This window comes from Battus philenor, unplaced genomic scaffold, assembly GCF_028537555.1.
Source record: "Battus philenor isolate CCGP_79_NKW_IND1 unplaced genomic scaffold, ilBatPhil1.0.hap1 SCAF_14, whole genome shotgun sequence".
Taxonomy (NCBI): domain Eukaryota; kingdom Metazoa; phylum Arthropoda; class Insecta; order Lepidoptera; family Papilionidae; genus Battus; species Battus philenor.
The window spans coordinates 2,689,312-2,713,603 of record NW_027181676.1 but is presented as its reverse complement, the minus strand read 5'-3'; the positions used below and the strand labels follow the sequence as shown (position 1 = coordinate 2,713,603).

Genomic DNA, 24,292 nt, shown 5'->3' with positions numbered 1-24,292 from the left:
AGAGTTCCCCAAACTTTTTTGTGTCGTAGATCCCTTGCCATGTTTTTCCGTGTTGGGTAGACCCCCTACTTACCTGATATTGATTTCCTGTAAATTTATAACTGTAGTGAAGTTTAGTGTTAAAATCTTAATGTAAAAACAGATGTGAATTTATACATTTATTAATTGAATTTAAATTAAAACTACTCAAAATAAAATTTTGTATCTGTTATGTAAAATATACGTAACATTAAATAAACATAAAGTAAAATATAAATAAAATAACATAAGCAATAAGTCATTTTTAGAGAGAAGGATGAACCTGATGCTTTAATAATAAATTATCAACATTTGGCGTCAATTTTGTGAGAGTTAATCTTAAATCTCCTCGGCTAATGATGTCCAGTATGTGGACCCCCAAATTTTTTTTCGCTGTCGTAGAACCCTTGCTGGTTGTCATAGACCCCTAGGGGTCGATATAGACCACTTTGGGAATCACAGGGCCAAACTAACGCGCTGTGTCCAGAGCGAGTTATACCAGTACATTGTCGTATCTATGTAAATCGTATCGTATTACTTTCGGTTTATACATTTACAAAGTTTCCGATATAATGAAATATAATATTTTAAATATTTTTAAATTAATAATTGTAAGTCAAGTATTATATTATTTAAAAAAGTATTTGACTCGTTATTTGATATTTTAAAATAATTTTTGAGAAAATAAGTAAATATTTATTTACACCAGTGTGACAATAATTATAACAATATATATTTCTAAGTACTACTTGGAACACATTACTTATTCCATCAAGTTAAAGTTAGCAGAGTAACTGATAAAAAAACTATATTTTAAGTGAGTGTCAAACTCTTTTGTCATGTTGATGACAGCAGAAGAGGAAGGAAGTTCTGGAGTGTAGATAGCGTATGGGACAAAAAAGTGTAAAGTATCTTCGTTCCATTCGTTTGTGGAGTTTGAGCCCTGCGGGTTCGGATCACTGCATACAATCTTGTATAAGTCAAACTTCGTGCATTCATTATATAGGATTGCCGTTCCCCAGGAAGAAATTTCCAGAGGATAGGCAGCGGCATCTGCCTGCCATAGTATTCTACTGCGATCGCCAACCAGCCTGCCAAGCGTGACGATTATGGCACATTCTTTCATATCAAGTTTCGATCGGCGTCATGATTATTATTTATTTATATTATGTTTTATATTATGGTAAAAAATTGTTGATGAAGTAACGCATGATGTAGAATCTCAATATAAACTTATTCTATAAAACGTTAACTTTTCTCACTTATGTTACTTGAGGTTAGTGAGCAAGTTGCATACACAGGTGTCTTCGAGTGAAAATAGTTAAGGAACGTTTCGCCACTGTACAACATAGAGGTCTTAAAAGGTATCTATGTGCGCTTATACCATAATCGCCACGTTTGGCAAACGGGTTGGCGATCGCAGTATGGTACAGTACGCGAAGGACGCTCCTGCCTATCCTCTAAAAGCTTATGAACAGTAGCAATCACGTATAATTAATTAATGCACAAGGTGTGAATTATATAAGACTGTATTTGTGATTGTATCCCAGAAATCAAAACCGCGATCTACGATCGCAAACGTCAGTCCTATACCACTGGTCAAAAGAGTTTACTTATCAAGTCAAAATGTACTTTTATCAAAATTGTTTCGATCGATACATACATATATTGTAAAAAAAAATCAATAACAATGACAGAAATGTTTTCCTCTATACTGAGCGAATGTGTGGTAAAGATAAGAAATTTCAGATTAACATAAAAGCAAAAATCATCCGCGGTCTAGCGAATAAGAGATCATGTCAATTTCTACAACTCCTCGATTGCTTTTACCGCAGAATTATACAGGTTTATTCATTGACATCTTTCACGCAGTGTGGTTTGCAATTTGAACGAAAGTAAATTTGTTATCAAAATAAAATTAAGACGTCTTGCGAACTCAAAAATTACTTATTTTTCCTCTATTGACTTACTAAGCAATGTTAAAATAGAAAATCAGATTTTGCCACATGCGCCATCAGATCAAATCCGGTCGACACGACACCAACTTCACTCTACGCCCATTATGCCAAATATAGAAACAGGTGGCGTAGCATCATGAAGGCGAAGATAACTCTGTGACATGTCCAAACAAAGAATTCCATGTTTTTTGGACTAAAATATTTGATTCATTCATCAAAGTTACATATTGCGTGAAGAAAGAACGAGCAGTCGCCAAAAACGATCTCCATTATAAAAAAAATACTTCGACTTTAAGTTGATATAAATCCGAACGTATTCACCAATAATAATTATTTATTTATATATTAAACGTATTTTATATTCCCAAATGTGTATTTATTATATAGTGTATTCATGTCTAAAATAAATAAAAACAAAGTGTCTATTTTTAATATTAAAATAACCGCGTTTGCATATAATTATGTATACGGTACATGTACCAAAATTAAATCTTTTAAAAATTTTTGCCTGTGTGTTTGTTCCGGATAATCGCTGAAACGGCTTAACCAATTTTGACGGCAATTATACTCGCAGGTAGCTAATGTAATAAGGAGTAACTCAGACTAATTTTATTTTAGAATAAATATTTTTTTCTTAAATTCCACGCAGACTAAGTCGCGGGTACCAGCTAGTTATGAATATAATGCGTACAATCAATAAGTTGCATAATCTATCGAAGTTCTCTAAAGATCGAGCATCATTCTATCATTGTACATTCGCCTTGTTAGTAACCAGCAAAATTATGTCCAGTCATATATTTTAATCCGCTGTCGTATTTTATATTTGTTCGACAGAGTTGTTAATAAATATTTCTCTGTTGATTCCTATTATTGTTGGTGTTTGACCTTTCTGTACTCATAATCATACATGTATCATATATATAAATAATCAAGCATATAAATCATGTCTTTGTGTATATTTGTTTCCCTGTATAACATTTTAAAAACTAGAAAATAAAATATTTAATACACACAAGAAATACATAATTTGCGATAAACATTTACCAATCGTAGCATATTTGTTACGGATCAAACCATACATATACTAAAACTAATAACCAACATTTTTTTTAAATAGAAAAAGTTCAAAATTAATTGACGATTTCTCTCTATAGATTCATCATCCTACTGATGATCTTTGTTACGTTTTAAAAACATCGATCAGTTGTCTCTATCAATTGGGTTCCGTTGTGTGATGCATCACTAATTGGTATCATCTGTTCCAGAAGATGTATGTTCCTCTGAGACTGCCGCCTCTCCGATCCCTTTCGTTCCAAGTTATTGCTATTTCTACGTGTCATATAATCTTGTCTAATATTAGAGTATAACGATAACTCTGTTTAATGACAATGCTGAAAATAACTATTGTTGTCCTTTCCAATCCCATCCCCTGTTATTTATTACGTTATGGAATATTTCTTTTTTAATTTTCCGCAACCAATTGAGTGTTTGATACAAGTTATTAAGAAGAATAATGTAGAAATAGACATTATACAACGTTCACAACAGTAGCATCTTTTGCGTACTGTAATACCACACTGCGATATATCAGCCCGTCCTGCCAAGAGGTACGATAATGGTATATCTCTCCATAGATATCTTTAAGGGAAACCTATGCCTTACAGGTGGCGACTATGAGCTGAAAAGATACAATATCCACTACTGAAACCCTTTTATGCAAGTTCATTTATCAGTAATAATTTTAACTTAGACATGTTGGCATAAAAACAATTTCCCTTTAATATTCATCAATCTCTATTCAATCCAGTCTTCCCACAACATAATTACACCCCATGAACACCGCCACTAAAAACACCATAACAAATTTCCGCGTAGAAGGTAAGCTTTTTAATCTTTTTACTACTTTTTTAAATATTTCCTACAATTTACTACACTTTTATACTACTATATGTAATATAAGTTAATGAATTGTTACATCTTTTCGAAATAATTGTATAATAAAATAATTCCCTTAATTTTTTCATTATATTTATTTATTTAAACAAATCTTTTACGATGTATTTATAACGGTGGACTTGATGCTCAGGCATTTTCTACCAGTTTGGGCGGATGCAGAAGTAAATTAATGAAGGTAGGTGAATGAAAATAAAATCGATAATCCAAAAACACATATAAATGTAATAATGATTACTAGTAATTACAATGGTATGTATAAATAATATAATACATGTATTTAAATATGTACATATACTATTTATATAAATAACTAGCTATGCCCGCGACGCGCGAAAATAATATTTAGTTTTATTTTTTTTTATTTATGAATTTTTCTAAAGTAAAAGTACCCTTATTTACTATTTATTAAACCAGCTACCTACCAGTAGAAGTCCCGTCAAAATCGGCCCAACCATTTCAGAGATTAACCGGAACATATAAACAGACAAATATTTAAAAAAAAATCAATTTTATGAATGTAAAATCCAATCATCGTGATGATTACAGCTTGTGAAGCAACAGCTTTCGAACCTTCGCTTTGAATGCGCAACTATTCCTGATCATCCTTATATCGAGGAGAAGCGCCTTCCAGAGAAGAATATTTTTATAGTAAAGAAGGAGAGACAGTAATATGAGAGATACATTTACTTAGACGATTGATCGAGGAGCGAATTGTTTTAAATATATACAAATTTAAAACATTTCGAATATATAACGCCTAGGGGCGTAACAATAAAGTCTATAGCTGTTTTGTTGACTGTACAATTGGTACAAGATATTCTTTAGTTCTTTCGATGGATCAAGTAATCAAGTTTCTAACCAGTACAACAAGTTCCGAGTAAAATCAGGTATTGATTTATACCTCGGTTAACAATTTTCTTTTTTTTCTTTTTTAATATTATATAACTTTCCTTACCGCAATGTAGCCGGTTTTAGAGCCACTTATAGTGTATAAATATTTGTCAGAAAGTGTGAATTTATGAGTGAATAAATTCATTTAAATATGGAATGTTTGTAATGACACTTGTCTATTTACGTATGTGCGCGTGTGTGCGTGTTTTCTCTCGTTTCCGGTGTACTTTCGTAGGCATTGTTATTCCAGCCGCGCAGTCATGCTTGCTCGGAACCTTTGACTTTCTTGGAAGTATTCCTCAGTCCGTACGGACTTTTAATGCGCTATTGGAAATTATTAACATAATTTATTTATTTCAATGTTATTTACACGCGAGAGCGTCAGTAAAGAGAGGTTAAGTTTCTTGGCTTCGACTTTGTCGAACTATAATCATCGTAATTTGACATGGCACTTGGCTAAGTTTGGGTAAAGCCTTGTGGTGGTTTTAATTTTAAAAGTAAGGGCTTTCCTAAATATTTAAGTTCACGAATACATGTAGTCCCCATCCAGCGACTTACTGCAACTTTAACTATGTCGTCGGTCTACCAACTCGAGGTACTCGAGAAAATTTCGACCCCACTGCCGTCTTCAATTCATCAAGCTGCTTCAGTGATTTTGGTCCTTTTACGGATCTCCTCATTCCTGATTCGCTGTCGCAACGAAACTCCGGCCATAGCCCTGTTCATTGCTCTCTGGGTGACATTGAGCCTTCTTCTGAACATATTGGTTAATTTGTTATATATAGTTTAAAAGCTCTAAAGGGGTGAATGTAGACACGTACACGTGTAGTATACGTAGACCGTTTGACAACAAAAAGCTTTAAAGCTTTTAGGCCTCTATATAAATATATACATACATATATATATATATATATATATATATATATATATATATATATGTATATATATATATATATATATATATAACTTTTGTAAGTACAAAGTTAGCAGCGACAGATTAGCTAACAATAATTAATTTTAATTATGTAGTAATCACAATTTCGAGAACACTTTTTCACACAATGTTACCTACACCAGGTTACATTACGTTATTCATTATGAAACCATTGATCTTATGATAGCGTGTACTACACATTAATTGACAGCAAATGTGCTACACATTCACCCTTAACCTTTAAGACATATAACTAATCACGTCGCACACTTTTTAAAACACTACTCAGACTATTTCTCCGACATATATCAAATTCAGAGTCTCTCAGAGTATAATATATTATTTGATGAGTAAAAACAGGAATTCTTAAATGCAATTTTACAAACACTATGCTGACCTCTCTCTCCCACGGATTTGCAATTTCAAAATGGCGCCTCGTCAAATTTACATCTAATGAACCGTTGCGATTACAATACCGCTTGCGTTGAATGAAACAAGGGACCTGATTGTGAAGTCTAAATGCCAGAGTCAGCTTGAAGATTAACCAGCGAATAAACACATAGAATATTTATTGGTCCTCGTTTTCAGGTACCCCTTGTTTTACCTCCCATGTGTGGGAAAAGTAGATATTAGATTTCGTGTAAATTAATTTTTCAGGTTTTTCATTATTTTTCCTCACAATGTTATGCCTTCCATTTGCACTTTACATGTCCTATCTATCCTCATTTACAAAATTTCTTTCCATATCGCCAGTGAAAACATAACGACAATATGAATGTTCAGATATATTTTCATTAAAATTTGCTTGAGAGATCCGTAGACGAACGTAATGTAACTTGGTAGTGGACAAGTATCAATGAGCAGGCCTCATAGTACGCAAAACAGTTTACCGCAAGAGCGTTATGGTTCTGGATTGAAGACCACAATCCGGCAACCGCAGCGTACCTCGACTACTCACAAGGTTAACGACGACCATGTTAAAGTCGATGAAAGAGTGTGACCTCTTCCAATCGGTCCTATCAGAAATCTGTAGTGGAGATCCATATCAAGCTGTCGACTTCATGTTTGATATGATCATGACGAAGCTTGAAAATGAATATTTGTCGATATTGTTATGGATATTTTAATGACATGTAAATGTACTAATATTAGCATTAGTACAATATTCTTGGACATAACTTTACAATTTTTAACAACAATTCAAAAAATAATTGAAATAAAAAAGAACGTATATATTTTGCACGATATAATACATATTTAAAATTCGAACAAATAAAAATAATGGTACGTAAATCGAATAACTGGAATGTATTTAACATTTACTAATTCCAAGAACGAAACAACTTCATCTCAACATAAGCACAGTGCATTCCCCACCACACACATACAGAATATAAAACACAATTGACATTCTTAACATGTAATGCGTGTTTCATTAGTGATCTTATTGACTTTCTATTGGTTTGAAAATAGATACCTACGTCTGGAAAAATTTATTTGCATCTTGCCTATATCAAATACCAGACATCCTAGACACACGCAAAAGGATTTAATTTATTTCTTTATTCGAGATGAACGGAAACATTTAGTAGGATATTAAATTGTCAGTTAAAAGCTGCTAGTCTTAGCAAATTAATTGTACATATTAGACTGGAATCGATATTTAAACTTATTGATAATTAATATAACTCTAATATTGAGTTAGTTGGAAGCGTTTATCTTTCTCTTAGCATATTATCTCCTAAAACAATGACGAAAAACTAGATTTAAACCTTATTAACAACACTGACTAAACCTCAGTATAGACAATTTGATAATGAAAATCCTATATAAACTGATACCAAAGAATCATAACTTACAGCAACGCCCACTCTGCCTTGTATAATTACCTGAAAATATTTACATACCGGTTATTAATACGCAATGAATGTCATCAGTGTAAAGTGGCGGACGACCTTAGCACACAAGAATATAATTGTATATGAAAGTTGTGTTGTATTATTAATCAATATGTATTTTTAATTCTAAATAGTTGACGTAATTCTTTGGAAAGAGCTCCGTATTACTGGCCATTATGTCCACAATACTTTTATGTGAAATCATTCATGTGCATTCGAATTCAAATTTCGAACGCCGATTTGAATTAGGACGTCATCAGATGTGGACGCATCCGTTGCGTTAGGGTCATGTAAATTGTAAATACTCTTTGTACATGTATGAATACTCTTTTTATCACTCTTGGTTATCATCTTCCCCACCAACGTGCTTACGTGCTAAATCAGCTACACCTGCTTATCGCGTAAATTTCATTTAAAAAGACCCGGAAGTGTATCTAACCGTGGTGCGGCTGTCTCGTCTTCAGATGGTTCCTCCCCGATTTCGAGTTACAGATGGGAGCAAAAATAGATATAAATATCATCACCTCACTAATAGGCATACAACTGCGCCCAACTTTCTTAGGTTTTTGCATGAAGGTAGTGCAGTATGCAATAAATAAACACAAGACTCAAGAGTAGTACACTGGTCGGGCAAGACCCTAAAGCGAGTAAATTAAGAAAAGTAATAACCAGCTAAAAATTGTAAGAATATAAATAAAAAAAATTGAAATACATATTAAAAATTAAATAAAAATATGTCAATTCTGCGATAACAAAATTTACCGTAATATTTGATAATAATTGAGATCCAAGAGCAAAGATGGTAGGAAGAGTATGAAAGGTAGATATGTAAGCGATGGAAAGATAGATATTAACTTTGTAGGCGAACGACATACGCTACGCTTGCAAAGTCGTGATCTCCACTCTAAAACCGTAAGGGCCATCTGTTCTGTTAAATATTTAAAGTATTAATCTTTCAGTTAAAAGAAATTATACTATTGCCTAACAGATAAACTCTCACAAATATTTTACGTAACTGAGACGTTAAATATACATTCCAAACAAAGGTGTGTGTTAATAACAAATATTTATCACTCATAAAAGCAGACACTATCGCTATACGATTGGTACATAAATCAGAAACTTGAACCGAGATTCATCAAACGTTTAAACAAAGATTGCAAACACTTAAGATGTCGTAATACTTGTGTGCAATTTGTTTTATAGTTTATAAATTGATATTTTGTGAAAGTATACAATTTGTACACATGCCTCGCTATGTTTTCGGAAAGAATGAAACCTTATGGTCTAGAAAGTTCCTAAGGAAGTAGGTTCCTAGACTCGTATATAAAAATACCTGGCAAAGTTTTTTTCACCAAAAAAATATACAGATTTAGTACTTATAAAGCAACGAACTTTTAAACGACAGGACAGAAGTTACTTCTCTACTTAAAAAGCTTGCCAAGCTAAGCCAATTTGTCATGATCTTCAATAACATGACTTTATAAATAAATTCTATCAGAAGGTGTCAAAAGAGACCAATTGGAAAAAAATTGGATTCATATTGAGCTCCCTTACATGGCACTAGTGGCTTTTTAAAAAGAATCGAGGTAATGGCAACACTAAATACAATTGAATGGTATCTTTTCATTTTTAAAAAATATTTCGATTTAAAAACAAAGTAGCTTATGCCACTCTCAAAATAAACAGCTCATATAAGGGATTCCAATTTCTTGCATCTTTCAAGTAATGTTACGAGAGTTCCAAACGTGCCCTGATCTGAAAATGCACACATCAGACTCATACTGACTTTTTTGTGATTACTTTCACAATTAATTTTCAAGCTTTATTATCACTTAAATACTACACTTGATTTTTTTTAAATTTATATTGTTGTTTAAATTTTTATAGACATAACGCAGGAGACTATAAGTAGTAACTCAGCGATAGAGGACTGGAACTAGATTATAGATATATAAATTTTATGGGATTGCACTGCCCCAAAGAAATTTCTAGAAGATAGGCAGCGGCGTCATCTGCATATCATAATATCACTCACTGCGATCGCCAACCCGCCTGCCAAGCGTGACAGTTATGATATATATGTATATTTAATGTTTTAGATCCGCACACCCCGAATAACCCTTAAAAACTAAAATATAAGTTTCTGATTTCTCAATCATAAATTTTCTGTCACCAGAAACAATCAAATATTCGCAAATGATTCAATTAAGAATGCAATTGCTATCCACATAGCATGGCCGGTCAGGTTAAAAAATACGTGAGTAATCGTGGATCGATTCAGTTAATGCCGCAAACGCTACTTCGTGAAATGACTAACGCCTTGTTTTAACCCAGCCCCACCTGAACATGACGCAGAGGAAAATTTAAATAACTTAATAATACATTTTTCCAGAGACCATACTGTATGTGCGTTTGGCTTTAAGCCAATGCTCCGCAATCGAAGTGCCGTAGGTCGGATACAAGTGTGGTGCAGTAAAAATAAATAAATTGAAAATTTACAATTTTTCATAGATATATTTTGTATTTGAGATACATTGACACATCACGTTTACTCGTCTCTCGAATTTAGCTTTCGGTGTGCTGAAATTCTATGAAAGATTTTAGCGTACCATAGATGAGAAAAGGTTACGGAGAACTGGCCATAATCCACTACTCAATAATTTCTCTTCCTTCACAAGTGGAGATAAGCGATGTTATATTAGGATGTTTATAAATTAATTTCCTTTTTTTCCGCAAAAGTTTTGTTCTGATATATGATAAGTATGTTTGGAAAGCGTTCCCCCTATCACGTCGGCTCGCACCAAACACGCTATGAAAGCGGTCGTCCCAAATGCATTGTTACATAAACACGTTATTGATTAATTACGACCATTAAAGTCCTGGTATGTTGTTAGATCACCATGTAAGGCAATCTCGGCGATGGTATCGACTGAGCATTTAAATTACAATGGGCACGTATGTGGGTTGGTAAGACAGTTCGTTTGTGTTTATGGTTATACTTTCATATATATGCATAACAGGCACAGTCAGCACAAGACCGCCTATCGTGGGGATCTTTGGGGGAAGTCTATGCTTTGTGCTGGGCGTATACCGGCTGATATTACTGATATAATGATGATGATAAAACTGCGATGCCAGTAACTACATCATAGAAATCCACAAGATATAAAGGAGAACCGGAAAGTGTCGCTTTCTTAAGTTAAATTCACACGACTACATTTCTGACAAATTTTTATTTCTAATCAACAATATATTCACGTTACCTTCACCATCTATTATATAAATATTCAATGCCAGAGCGGTAAAAATCAATCGGTTTTTCTGTGAAATATGTAGACAGAAATGACACTACTTTTCGGTCCCCTTAATATGCTATCTTAGACCTTCCTTTATCTAGTCCTAAAACTAAAGTTAAAATACATTTTTAAATAAATGCTACTGTTGTAATCGATAGTTTTTAATTGATCGAATTATGTGAAACTTGGTTTATTGTCTCATTTGGAAGGTTGATACAATGTCTTCTCTTTCTCTTTCTTCGTTTTAGCCCACAGACGTCCGCTGATATAGGCCTCCCCCAGAGATATCTCTGGAGGTATTTAACTTAATCGCCACGCTTGGAAAACGGGTTGGCGATCGCAGTCAATTATGGTACGCAAAGAACGCTGTTGCCCATCTTTCGGTGCCAATCCTATAAAATTAATGACACAAAATGTGATTCATATAAGTCTGTATCCTGGGAGTTGAACCTGAGACCTGCGATCACAACTCTCAGTACTCTATCACTGCTCCACTGCCCAATCAGCTACTGTATTACAATCTTTACATAAAAAATGAGCATCTGTTGAATTTCTAGCCGGCGGTAGCTGTCATGGAATGACTATATTGATCTTTGTATAGTGTTAAAAATAATTACTGATTCAATACGTGTAATTATATATTTGAATAAAGATATTTTGATGTGTGAAATCACTAATTTTATTTTGGTTATAACATAGGTTCGATACAACAGTTTATAAGAATATTTTTATATTGTAGTAACAGCTAACCTAACAGCGTAACGTCATTTGAGATGGACGAAACAACTCCCTCTTTATCGACTGCGCTTCGTTATTTATATTTACTAAAATAAACTTCACATATATTTATTCACCCTGTAGCGGACACCGCGGACATCTTCACAAATAAATATCATATTTAATGGAATCAGGCGTTACCTTTGAGAAAGTCCATCCTAAGTAAGAAAAGGACCAATATTTAACCACTTCCGCACATACAGTGGTAAATAAATATCACTGAAGTGTCTGTAAAATAACCCCTTTTTACTACATGCATATGAATATATACGGTACATATATCAAAATTACATATTTTTCATTTTTTTCTGTTCAATGGCTGCACCGATTTTGACAGGACTTGCACTGGCAGATAGCTGGTGTAATAAGGAGTAACCTAGCGTTCTACTTTACAAAAAATTTTCAATTAAAATAAAAATGTATAAACTATTTTTTTTTAATTCCACGCAGAAGATTACGATAAATATCTGGTTCCTTTAAAACTTGGTTAATTAAAAGTTATCCATAAGTTTTTATCTTAATGAATAAATTTTAATACGTTTCGAAATATATCGAACAATAATTAAAGAATAATTTTAAAAGCGAATTCTTAGTAAACAAAAATTTTAAATCGTTATAAAATATTATTACGCCATCATTACAGGCGTACAAATACGATTATCTATGGAGTGTTGTACCTGGGTAAACGATTTTTATCGATAATTTAGAAATAGAAAAACATACATTGTTACAAATAAAAATTTATTAAGATCATTTTTTATCGAGATTGTAAAAACTTTTTATATCGCAGCGAAGCTCCTAGCATAGCGCTCTTTATTGGTCTTTAAGTGACCTTGAGCCTTTAAGGTTCTTTGTAAACGACCACGTCTTAGATCCGTAAGTTATCACCGCCAGCACAGACTGACAAAATACCTTCGTCTTTAGTGCGGTATTTAAAACAAGATGTTTCGGAGCTTCCCGGACGCTACCTATCCGAGTTGAATTCGAAGTGATATCTTTCTCGCAGTTGGATGCATAATTCGAAATCTCTTTATTCAAGTAGGCATTTACATGAGCTTTTTAATCGTCGATTATTTTAACACTATAATCAAGTAAGCTAACATCGGCTCGGAATGCTGATCTGTTCAGAAGAGCCGGCCAGAAACACAACAATTGCTCTTTTAATTGAAATTTAACATTTTTTTTAAAAATATATATTAAAATACCAATCATGTAAATGAATCAACAGGCAGAGTGGGCCAGAGAGACCACCAAGGGGTGCGTGCAGGGATCCGTAGGCGGCCCAACCTTCTGGACCCTCCTCATCAACCCTCTCTTGGAGGAGGTGGTAAAGACCGGGACACACTGCCAGGCGTTCGCAGATGACGTCGTGCTGGTCTTCTCGGGGCAGAAGGCCCAGGACATCTCGAGTCGGGCCAATGCCGTTCTCGCCCATGTTCATGAATGGGGAGTTAGGAACAAGCTGAGGTTCGCACCACACAAAACCAAGGTGATGGTGCTAACCAACAAGCAGAAGTTCGACTACCCATTACTGAGCATGGGCGGCGAGCCGCTTGGCCGGACTGGGGAGGTCCGGATACTAGGCCTCACAATTGACGATAGGCTCACGTTCAACAGTCACGTGAAGAACGTGAGCAAGAAGGCACAGGGCCTCTATCGTCAGCTGTGCAGGGCTGCGAAGGTATCTTGGGGTCTGAACTCGGAGGTGATCAGAGCGATGTATCTGGCGGTGCTGGAGCCGACGATTTTGTATGCAGCGAGTGCATGGGCGCCGGCGGCTAGGAAGCTGCTGGTCCGCAGGCAGTTGGACGCGGTCCAGCGGGGCTTCGCGCAGAAGATCGCGAGGACCCACAGGATCGCGTCCCTGCACTCGGCCCTTATACTTGCCGGGTTGCTTCCCCTGGACCTTCGGGTCCAAGAAGCAGCCCGCTTATTTGAAATAAGAAAGGGTCATTCCCGGCAGGTGGTAAGGGACCGAGACCTGGAGGTACCGGTCAGCTACCTGAGACTACCGCACCCGTCTGGTCAAGTTGGTGTGGAGTTCTCCTGTCTGGGGGAAAGTGCGGAGGAAGTCCGACTTGCCACCGCGGCTGCCGACTTGGTAATTTATACCGACGGCAGCCGCATAGAAGATAAGGTGGGTGCGGCGTTCTGCGTCAAGCGGGGCGCCGCAGAGCTGTACACAAAAAAGCTCAAGTTGGGCAACTTCTGCACCGTATACCAGGCAGAGCTGCTGGCTCTAGCTGAGGCAACAGGGTACGCGGCCGGCGAGTCAGCGCAAGCCTGCGCCATACTGAGCGACTCGCGGTCCGCCCTCGAAACTGTCGCAAGATCGGACACCCTCCATCCCTTAGCGTTAAGAGTGAAGGAGAACGTGATGAAAGCGAGAGAAAAAGGGAAGGATGTAAGGTTGTTTTGGGTGAAAGCGCACGCGGGGATGGAGGGGAACGAGAGGGCGGACCAGCTGGCCAAGGAAGCGGCCCTGAAGAGTAAAAGACGACCAGAGTACGAGAGATGCCCTGTTTCATTCGTCAAGTGGCAACTGAGACTGGAGTCGCTCGACGAATGGAACAGGAGGTATGTGGAAGGAACGACGGCTTCGGTAACGAGGATGTTTTTCCCGGACGCCGTCTCAGCCTACCGCGTGCTCCGCAGCATCGAGGTGGACGCGGTCTCGGCCCAGCTCTTCACGGGGCACGGGGGGTTCTCTGAGTACCTTCATAGGTTTAAGCTCAAGGAGGACCCCTCGTGCTTCTGTGAACCGGGCGTGGACCAGACCGTGATCCACCTTGTGGCCCGGTGTCCCGCATTCGGGGGACTCCGGTTCGGCTTCGAGTGCCGGTCTGGGGTTCAAATCAGGGAGGAGTCAATAGCCTCCCTGATAGGCGAAAGTGTAACTAGGAACGAATTCCTCAAGTATTGCAAAACAATAATAACACAAGCAATATAAAAAAACAAAACTAGGTAAAAGAAAACAAAAAAGACTGAAGTAAAATAAATAATAACTATAAGTAAACAACTGTGATAACATACCTAGTAAATAAGATTTGTAAAACAAAATAAGAGGATGAAAGAAAGAAGAGTAGAGTAAAAGGGCATAAAAGAAAAGAAATATAACATGATAGAGAGAAAAGAATAAAAGATAATAAGATGAATGACAGATGATTATGGAAATAAAAAACTTTGTGAAAAAATATTTGTAAAAAAAGGTCCCTGTCCTAAAAATCAGATAGGGGTACGAGAGGCCCCCAATAGCGGGGGTCATTATAAAAAAAAAAAAAAAATGAATCAACAAATCAAATTTTACTTATTTCGATCAAATAAAAACTTTTAAATGCTATATTAAGATTTATTTAAAAGATTCTTTAAAATTTAGATTACTAAGAAACAAAAGGTCTGAGATATCTTGTGAAACTTTATTATATATGGGTACACCAGTTGTAGACAATTATAAACACCTGGAAAGTTTGTCTCAGGTGTTTATAATTGTCTACAACTTTGAACGTTGCACTTACGACAACCACTTGAGTAGATACGTTAAAACATCAACTTCGAGTTTTCCATATTCATTTTAAAGCCTACTTCTACAAAGGCTCTACTGAGATCATTAAGCATTGAACCCCAGTCTTCCAAGGTCTAAATAATGCTACTAATGTAAATTTTTGTAATCGATATTTTTTTAATATATATCGATATGTTAATGAACATCTCTAATAATTAAAAAACCCAGAAAGCAAACACCGGTCAAGGCACCCGATTTCCGAGGTTGTTACGATATTGTTAAATAAGTTTGACCGAGCGTGGAAATCACAATGTAACTGGACGCTACCGAGAGGTTACTGTATTGTTTGTTGATACTGAATTTAATAAATCTATTTTGGTTATTTCAGAGCGGAAAACCACTAACATAACTGATATCTACTTCATTAAATAGTATACATATATACACATCTACTAAGCGTACTTCATTATACCTTGTTATTAGAGTGATAAACAAATCTTTGCATGATATTTATATTTTTAAACAAGTCGAAATTCTTGGTTAGCGAGTTACCATAACGATGTAAAGCATTACTGTTATTTGGTCCTCTTTAAACCTTCACTTCTTCGTAAAAAATCAACAAAATAATGCATATTTAGTACCGAATTTTAAGAAAAAAATTTTTTTATTCTCGTACCCCCTATCTTTTGTGGGACAGGGACTTTTTGGACAAATTTATTTAATTTTTTACAGAATTTTTTATTATTTTCTTTTCCACAATTCTAATGTCTTTCCCTTTTGCTCTGTATCACCTTTCATTCATTCCTCATTTCTTTTTACATTTTCTTAAATTACATTGTTATTTTATACTACATTTTTATTACTTAGATTCTATAATTATTTTATATCACAGTATTATATATTATTTTTCTTTTATTGTCTTTATTATCTATTTATTTGCAATAATTACTTTTTATTTCTTTCTATAGCATTATTTATAATTTTTTTACAGAGGGTGATGAATGAATTTTTGGTTTCTTTTTCGCTTATCAGGGAGGCTATTGACTCCTCCCTGATTTTTACGCCAGAGAAAAATATATTGAATAATTGACGCATTAAATAAATTCGATTTATTTATAAATTAATTTCTTTTTCTGTGGCAGTGATAGGATTTAAGGAAGGAATAAAATCTCATTGGTACTGGTATCTTATTTTTCTTCTTTTCAGCCGATGGACTCTTACTTCAAGGCATAGGATTCCAGCAAATATCGCACACGATAACCGGTGACTTGTTGTCCACATCCAGCATTTCCTGCGACCTTCGTCGTGCTGTCGGTTTACCTAGTGGGGGGGTCTTACTACGCTTATCGGCTTGTGGTCGCCACTCATCTCGACCATCGGTCGTACGAGCAGCAATTCAAGTTACGTCGTTGATTTTAGTTCTGCGAATTTCCTCATTTCTTATTCGATCTCGCAGTGAAACTCCGCTGTTCTCTGGTAGGTTTGAATTCCATTAAATAGAAGACATTTTAAAATTTATAACATTTTATTTAACTATATAAATACACGTGGGAAACTAACCGGCGGTTTGTCATTGACTTGCCCAAATGGCTTATCCAGTCGGACATCGCAGTCAAGAAACGAGCGGGCCGGATCTTATCAGACGACAGGCATTCAAATAACCAATTTCGCTTAACTTGCATCTAAACGACCTCTTTGTACACTTCTTTACGTGATACTTAGTGTAAGCTATTTATTTATTTATATAATTTTAGCCTATTTGAAGCAATAAGTGTCATAAGACTTGACAAATACTTAATGGGTCTGGATGAACCCATATAAAATTCCATAACATTGTTAATAATATATTATTTATTCGCCATAATTTAAAAACTTATATGAAAAATAGTGACAGACAGTATAAATACAAGAAATAAAAATAAACATATAAGCAAGAAAAGGTCCAATATTTAGCCACTTCCGCACATGCAGTGGTATTCGTGCAACAAAGTGCACCGACCGCTAGCCCGCTGATAAATGCGCATGCGGCAAACAATGCGAATCACACAACCGCTACCGCCAAACACAGAGTCACACATTTGGCACTAATCGGTGTAAAAAGGTGGAAGTGGCTTAATATTGGTCCTTTTCTTACTTAAGATGGACTTCCGCGAGGTAACGCCTGATTCCATTAAATAATAAAAATATAACGCCTAAATTTAATCTTTAAAAAGTTGACAAAACCTTCATGGGTGTAAATGTGCGCATATATAATAAAGTTTCACGAGATATCTATATCTTAGATCTCTCTAATGTTAGTTTATACCTGAAATTAAAAAAAATATATATTATTAAATACATCTATTATACCATTCAAACACTTTCAGTTGAACGAAATGCGTGGAACTTGGTTTGTTGACTCCTTTACATAACTGACATGAGATTTATATGAAAAATTGTTAAATTTCATTTGAATGAGCAACTGTTCAGTTTCTGGCTCTTCTTAACAGATCAGCATTTCAAGCCGGTGGTAGCTAACTGCTCATAGTTTTAAAATATCGACGATTCAAAAGCGCATGTAAATGCCTATTTGAATATAGATATTTTGAATTTGAATGAGTTTAACCATGATATGTTATTCATGAGTGATATTTTGAAGCTAATCCTAAACCGTTTTTTTTTTAATAGTTAAGCTTAAAGGTTCTACTCTAATTAAGAGACCGTTGAGCTATTAAGTCGCTTGGACGGGTGCTTTAAGGTGTATCAAGACGCAAAAGACTCTCGTGAGAGAAGCTTGGCTCAGATAGTCATTCATTACGCTATCAGAATTTAAATTTAAGGGTGCCCGAAAGAGCAGTACCTCAACTTAGTAGGTTGCTATTGCCTGATGCTTCGATATTTCTTAACCTACATGTATTTCATGTCAAATAAAATTGTAATAATTACTCAAACAAAGCATGTTAAATTACGTAATATTTATTTAGATTTATCATCATCATCGAGCCAGGCAATAGACTCCCACTGCAAGGCCTGCTCCAAAGATCACCAGGTCGACCTGTTCAGCGTTACCCGCATAAAGCGACTTCCTCGCGACTTCTCTGCCACCTTGACCATGTCGTCAGCCTACTCAGTACTGTATTTAGATTAACGAGAAAAAACATATTTTTTAATCTAGTACAAACATAACTAGAATAATGTCATTACCTAGTAATGTAGCTTAAGTTACATGCTGCGTTATACAATCCAGTAATATACCGTGTCAAGGATCCTCGGTACATTCGCCGAACAAAGTTAATATAGCGCTCTTTCAATCACACATTTGTAAGCGAGTAAAAAAAACAGAGGGCAGCTGTGTGACAATTAAAAAAATTAAGATTTGTTTACATATATAGGTAATTTAGATTGTTTAATGGAATCAGGCGTTACCTCGCGGAAGTCCATCCTAAATAAGAAAAGGACCAATATTTAGCCACTTCCGCACATGCAGTGGTAGTCGTGCAATGAAATGCACCGCCCGCCAGCCCGCTGATAAATGCGTATGCGGCAAACAATGCGAATCACACAACCGCCACCACCAAATTACTCATCACGTGTTTCACCCCTCCACGGGGCATCTTCAGGAGCTATGTTACACCGATTAGTGCCAAACACAGAGTGACTCTGGGGGGCGGGCGGAGCATTTCATTGCACGACTACCACTGCATGTGCGGAAGTAGCTAAATATTGGTCCTTTTCTTAATTTAGATTGTATATGAAAATCTTTCATCACAGTTTTTTTATTTTCAGAATATTTTTTTTTTTGCATTTTTATCCATATCATACAATCTCGTCATTAAAAAGCCTATTTTTTGTGTGATAAAAATATGTGTGAATCGATAAGTGAGTGCGCCAACCACTACCACTTGCACTACAGTACACTACCACTGGTACCATATCCGAATAATTTTGAAGCCAGCTTACCTGGCCACCCAAGCAAGAATTGAACCGTATGTGCGTTGTTGGTGACATACAGGAAGTGTGTGTGTTCGATTTCGTAGAGAAATTACAAGCATAACCCTCTTAGTGTTTTTGTTTAATGTCAATTAATTCAAAGGTTTCTTATTTTTTCCAACACACGACTTTATAAGAAGTAATAATAGTTCTATGTTAGAGAACACAATATAGTTTGATTTGACCGGCTTTGAGCTAAATAAAACTGAACCCACCCACGGTTTAAATTAACAGGAGCGAAACCACATCCTAGTTACCTTAAAAGTAGATCGTAAAATGTTACACAGCGTTCAATTCATGATGCGTGGCATCTGTATACTTACCAATATAATACGAGAATAGATTTTATAGACTCATTATACTAAGATCATCGAGCATATAAATACCAAGTGATTTACTTTCTTTACTTATTTTAGGCAACGGCCATAAGCCACTTTAAATACCGAAGTCGAAGATAATTACACTTTTTCACTGCGCTTTATTAAGATCTTGATGGGTTTGCCACGACGTAGTATGTCAGGCTTGTTTAGCCACGCAAGCACGAGTTATTTTCTTTCAATTTTGAGCAAAGAGGCCCTGATGTGTCCGGGCTCATAAAAATCGAACCCCAAACATAATTACTGGCCGGTTTATGTTTTTGTATACCCAGATGCCTTCCACAGAACTAGTAAAAAAGTCTAAATATTAAGTTATTTAGTTATAAGTTCTATATAATATTAATTCATGCCTAAAATAGCTGTTAAGTGATAATTATAATTAAGTCACTAAATAGTATAGAACAAACAGAGAAAGTAAAGCTTTTATGTAAATATTTTTTTAGTTCCTACATTAAACCGCGTCGCGTACAGTTCGTTTGCGTTAAGTCTACGACATAGACATCTGTCGACCCTTTTACGTCTCGTAAAAAATATATTTATTCTGACAGGATTTCAAAACGACATGCTAACACCATAGAAGCACAAACTGAGGTAAAAGAGAGTAAAAAACTTAAAAAAATAAAATAGTGAAAATATTATTTACAAAAAAGGATAAAAAATCCTGTACCTTCCAAGATAAGTGTGAACAAGAATTCCCCATAAACGGAAATTAAAAAAATAAATAAAACTATTAAGTTGATGTGATTTTTAAAAATAAAAACCTTATCAATATTTGATAAACAAATCGAAAACAATCAAAAATCTTTTCTAATTATAAAATATCATAATTAGAAGCAAAAATAATTAGGCAATAAAATTAAATATTTTTTTTTAATCTTCATATTTAAAAGTAGCATAGAAAAAAGTGCTAACCATAGCCATAGCTATGTGTTACTTTCGCAATACAAAAAAGTTCCGGAGTAGCAGAAGGGCGTTAACAGGAAAAATAAACATTGCTTAATAAAATTCAAACAAGAAAAATGTTTTCTGAAGCAGGTTAAACTTAACATCTTGTCGACTTATGTCAGTATCGAATTTTATCTCATTTACGAAACATTATCATGTACCCTTTACAAATCCAAGTAAATAACGTCATCATGTTGTAACTTGAGATTATTTATAGGTTTTATATTGCTTTGTGGATTATTCTTATCAAAAAATTCGTCCAGTGCGGCTTATAATAAAGCCTTATTGAAGTAGAAAACTAAGACTATAAAGTCGATACTGTCAGCTAGACGCCGTGGGTCGGACAATGCGTTACCGGATAAACATTAACTGGTTGGCTGCGCTGCGAGCCCACGCGTTCATTCTTAACCAACACATACGGGTCAAGAACGTCTCTGCTCTATATATTTCTTTTTCTGTATTATTTATAGTTTAAGCAATCTTTTATTTATTTATTCGTATTTTTGATATGAAAACCTTCAGAAGAATCCAATTTGGTGGTAACTACAATCAGCTTGAGCTCCCCTATGATGACTTCATTAAAGCAACCATCCTAAAAGAAGTCCATCCTAAGTAAGAAAAGGACCAATATTTAGCCACTTCCGCACATGCAGCGGTAGTCGTGCAACAAAGTGCACCGCCTGCCAGCCCGCTGATAAATACGCATGATCTTTGGGGGAGGCCTTGCAGTGGGCTTATATCAGGCAAAAATAACAAGAATGCATTGTCTTTTAGTCGTTTTTGGCATATGGAATACTGTTTACATTTTTAAAGTTTTTTTGTTGTTATTTAGGAAATTTATTATAGATATAATCCAGTTTGTCGGTAGATGTAACAATTTAGATACATGGCAAATAGAGCAATTTCATTTTAAAATTTCTCACATAACTATAACACATCAAACGTAACGATTTCGAAACAAAGCGAACGTTGGAACAAACGACAATAACGCCGTAAAAGCGAATAACGGTTAGAAACGAAAAAGACGTAATGAGATAATAACATTACAATGGCCTGCGTCTTAATTACGGGCTATAAAACTAAGGCCGAGCTTCAGGCGTTGCGTTACATCGTTGCGTTAGCGGTCCTCGGGTACTTTTACAATAATTTTATTGTCCGTAGCTAAGCGGAACATGCGTGACCTTGACATGTGGTGAATTGGAGTTTATCGAATAGGTGGTCAAGATATGACACAACACACGAAATCCCATGTTTCGATTCTTTTTAATTGTTTTCTGTTAGCAGAGCTTTGTGATCATTGGATCATAGAAATGTTTAATTCTCCTTACTTCATGTGGCAGTAACACCCCTTCAGCATTTAATAAAATCGTAAAAGAGCACTTTCTTCACCTTTAATATAGGATATTGTATAGCATCTATATATATATATATATATATATATATATATATATATATATATATATATATATACACACACACACATACACGGTATCACGTTTATGACAGCAAAACATTTTCAATTTGTAACATTATTTCTATATTACTTATTTTATCTATATTAATTATTATTTTTTGCAAATTTTGTTTACAGATTTATATGTTTTACTGTTATTTTCATTATCATTATTAGAAAAAGGAACTTTTACTTGCTTTTCAGATTTGTCCTATACACATTCCAGGCACCTCTACCTGGTTCTTATTCTAGGTCTTTCTTGTTCTTAATTCTCCCACGATTACATAGCTCCCGGGCTAAGCTATTGTCACGTACATACTTATTCAATGTCATCATTTCACAAGACGTCCAATGCTGGACATACGCCTGCCACAAAGAAGGTCGTCTGTCCGTCTTGTCACCTACAAGACGTTCGCTTTATAACGTAGTAATATTTTAAGGGATAATTCTGTTAGTAAAATACAACTTAACTCTTAGTGTATAATATTTTGTTAGCTTACCTTAGGTTATATGTTCGGCGTTGACGCATGACATTTTTACCAAATATATTTCCTCACCTGAAACAAAAAGAAACTGTCAGACCTTTATCTTACATATGGTCATAATTTATATCTATATTTTCCCATCTTTTTTGCGCCATGCCCCTCCTTAGCCTTTCTAAAGTTTACGCCCCCTCTGTGTAATAAACATTATTTTTATATTAAAGTCAGAGGGTCGTCCACTTTCGAATTTCGCCTCCCTTAAACATCAAATTGCCCTCCCCCCCCTCCCTGTATAACAGTGTTTGCCTGGTTTATATGAACAATTAAAAATATATTTCAAATCTAAATTTGACTGTAAATATTTAATGACTGTAATATTCAGAATTACAAACATGCCGAACAAAACCTAATTTTCAACATGTTTTCATTACATTAGGGTATTTATTTATTAATATATTTATTTATTAACGTTTTTATTGTACACAAAAACAGTTGTTAGGCATTCCCGCTTTTATAGCTTCGTCTAAATCAAAGTTAATCCGAAATCATTAAGTTTACAAACTGCATAAATAACATGCGCCAAAATTCGACGCAATATCTGTTGACTTGTGATATAATGGACTACAGCAAAAGCCATGGCAGCGTGTTTCTTTACACTCAATATACTGCATTATTGTGCATTATTGATTTAACTCTTTATTGCAAAAGATTCCTCTGCACTTCTAAGTCGGTTAGGTAATAGAAAATTTTTTTGGTTGCTATTTTGTAGAACTAATGTAGGCCAATATACTTCTATTTAAAGAATTTGCTCGTATAGTTTGAAGATAAAATCTAAATTCGATATATTATCCCGTTATCCGTCCCCTGCTAAATTTGATGTTAGTAAATTTTTAAACGAGTCAGTTTTAAAAATATCGGATGCTTTAATAACACAAGCAGTGTTCACTAAATTTTAGGTAATTATATAAGTTTTTTTCTTATGCAATTTAAGCGTATTTTTAGATAATATTGATATATTCTCCTGCTGTGTTTGGTATATATTGCATTTGATGTGTTTGAAGTTTTGCTGCTAAACAGTTTAGTCTTTTTGCAGCTTTATCTTAGGTACACAGTGGTCATTTATTCTGGGCGCTATGTGAATTGACTAGTGCCAATTCAAATTATAATTATTTTAATGTTTCCTCTTACGTGCGATAACTATTAATTTTTGGTTTAATGTGGTCTGATTTCTTTCTACGATGTTATATAAAGTTAATTTTTAATGTTGCGTCACCTATAAAGGAACACATAACAAAATCAATTAAATTTACTGTATAATAATATATAATAAATAATATCTATTGACCAATTTATCTCTATTTTGTTTATCGAGTCATAACTCAAAAACTTCTGAATCGATATAAATTTACCGTTAGTTCGAATGTATTACGAAAGGTAATCTATAAATAAATATAACTATAATATCATTATAATTTAAAAAAGAAAAAAAATTATTAAAGTTTTTACGAAAAAAGTTGTTTATCGTACAATAGAAATTTCATGGTACTGTATTAGTTTAACGGGTGTTCGTATAGCCCTTTCAAACTTATTGTATAGAAAAAAAAAACGAATTATGGAACCGAATCTACTACCGCAGACTGTAACAATTTTTACGCAAAATAAATATTTTGCAACGAAATTATGAACGCAGTTTGAAATGAGATTATACAGAATTATATAATTAACACACCACTTCGCCTCGCTTCTTTAAGCATTACGTAAATTGTTTTTTTTTTATATAAAATGTTGTATATTAAAAATGTCGTTCACCCACATAATTATACATTTAACTCG

The 24,292-nt window shown here is 34.8% G+C and overlaps 1 protein-coding gene across 3 annotated transcripts in view; it reads right to left on the bottom strand.

The window, feature by feature from the left end:
- Positions 1 to 24,292, bottom strand: part of LOC137933864 (uncharacterized) — a 180,229-nt gene that overhangs the window by 87,215 nt on the left and 68,722 nt on the right. Inside the window, exon 2 of one of the 3 annotated variants that reach the window (XM_068777942.1) lies at positions 22,478 to 22,534. The exons of the other annotated variants lie outside the window; for them this stretch is intronic. The gene's annotated coding sequence lies outside the window, so the exon portion shown is untranslated. The remainder of the gene's footprint in view (positions 1 to 22,477; positions 22,535 to 24,292) is intronic. 3 annotated transcript variants of the gene reach the window in all.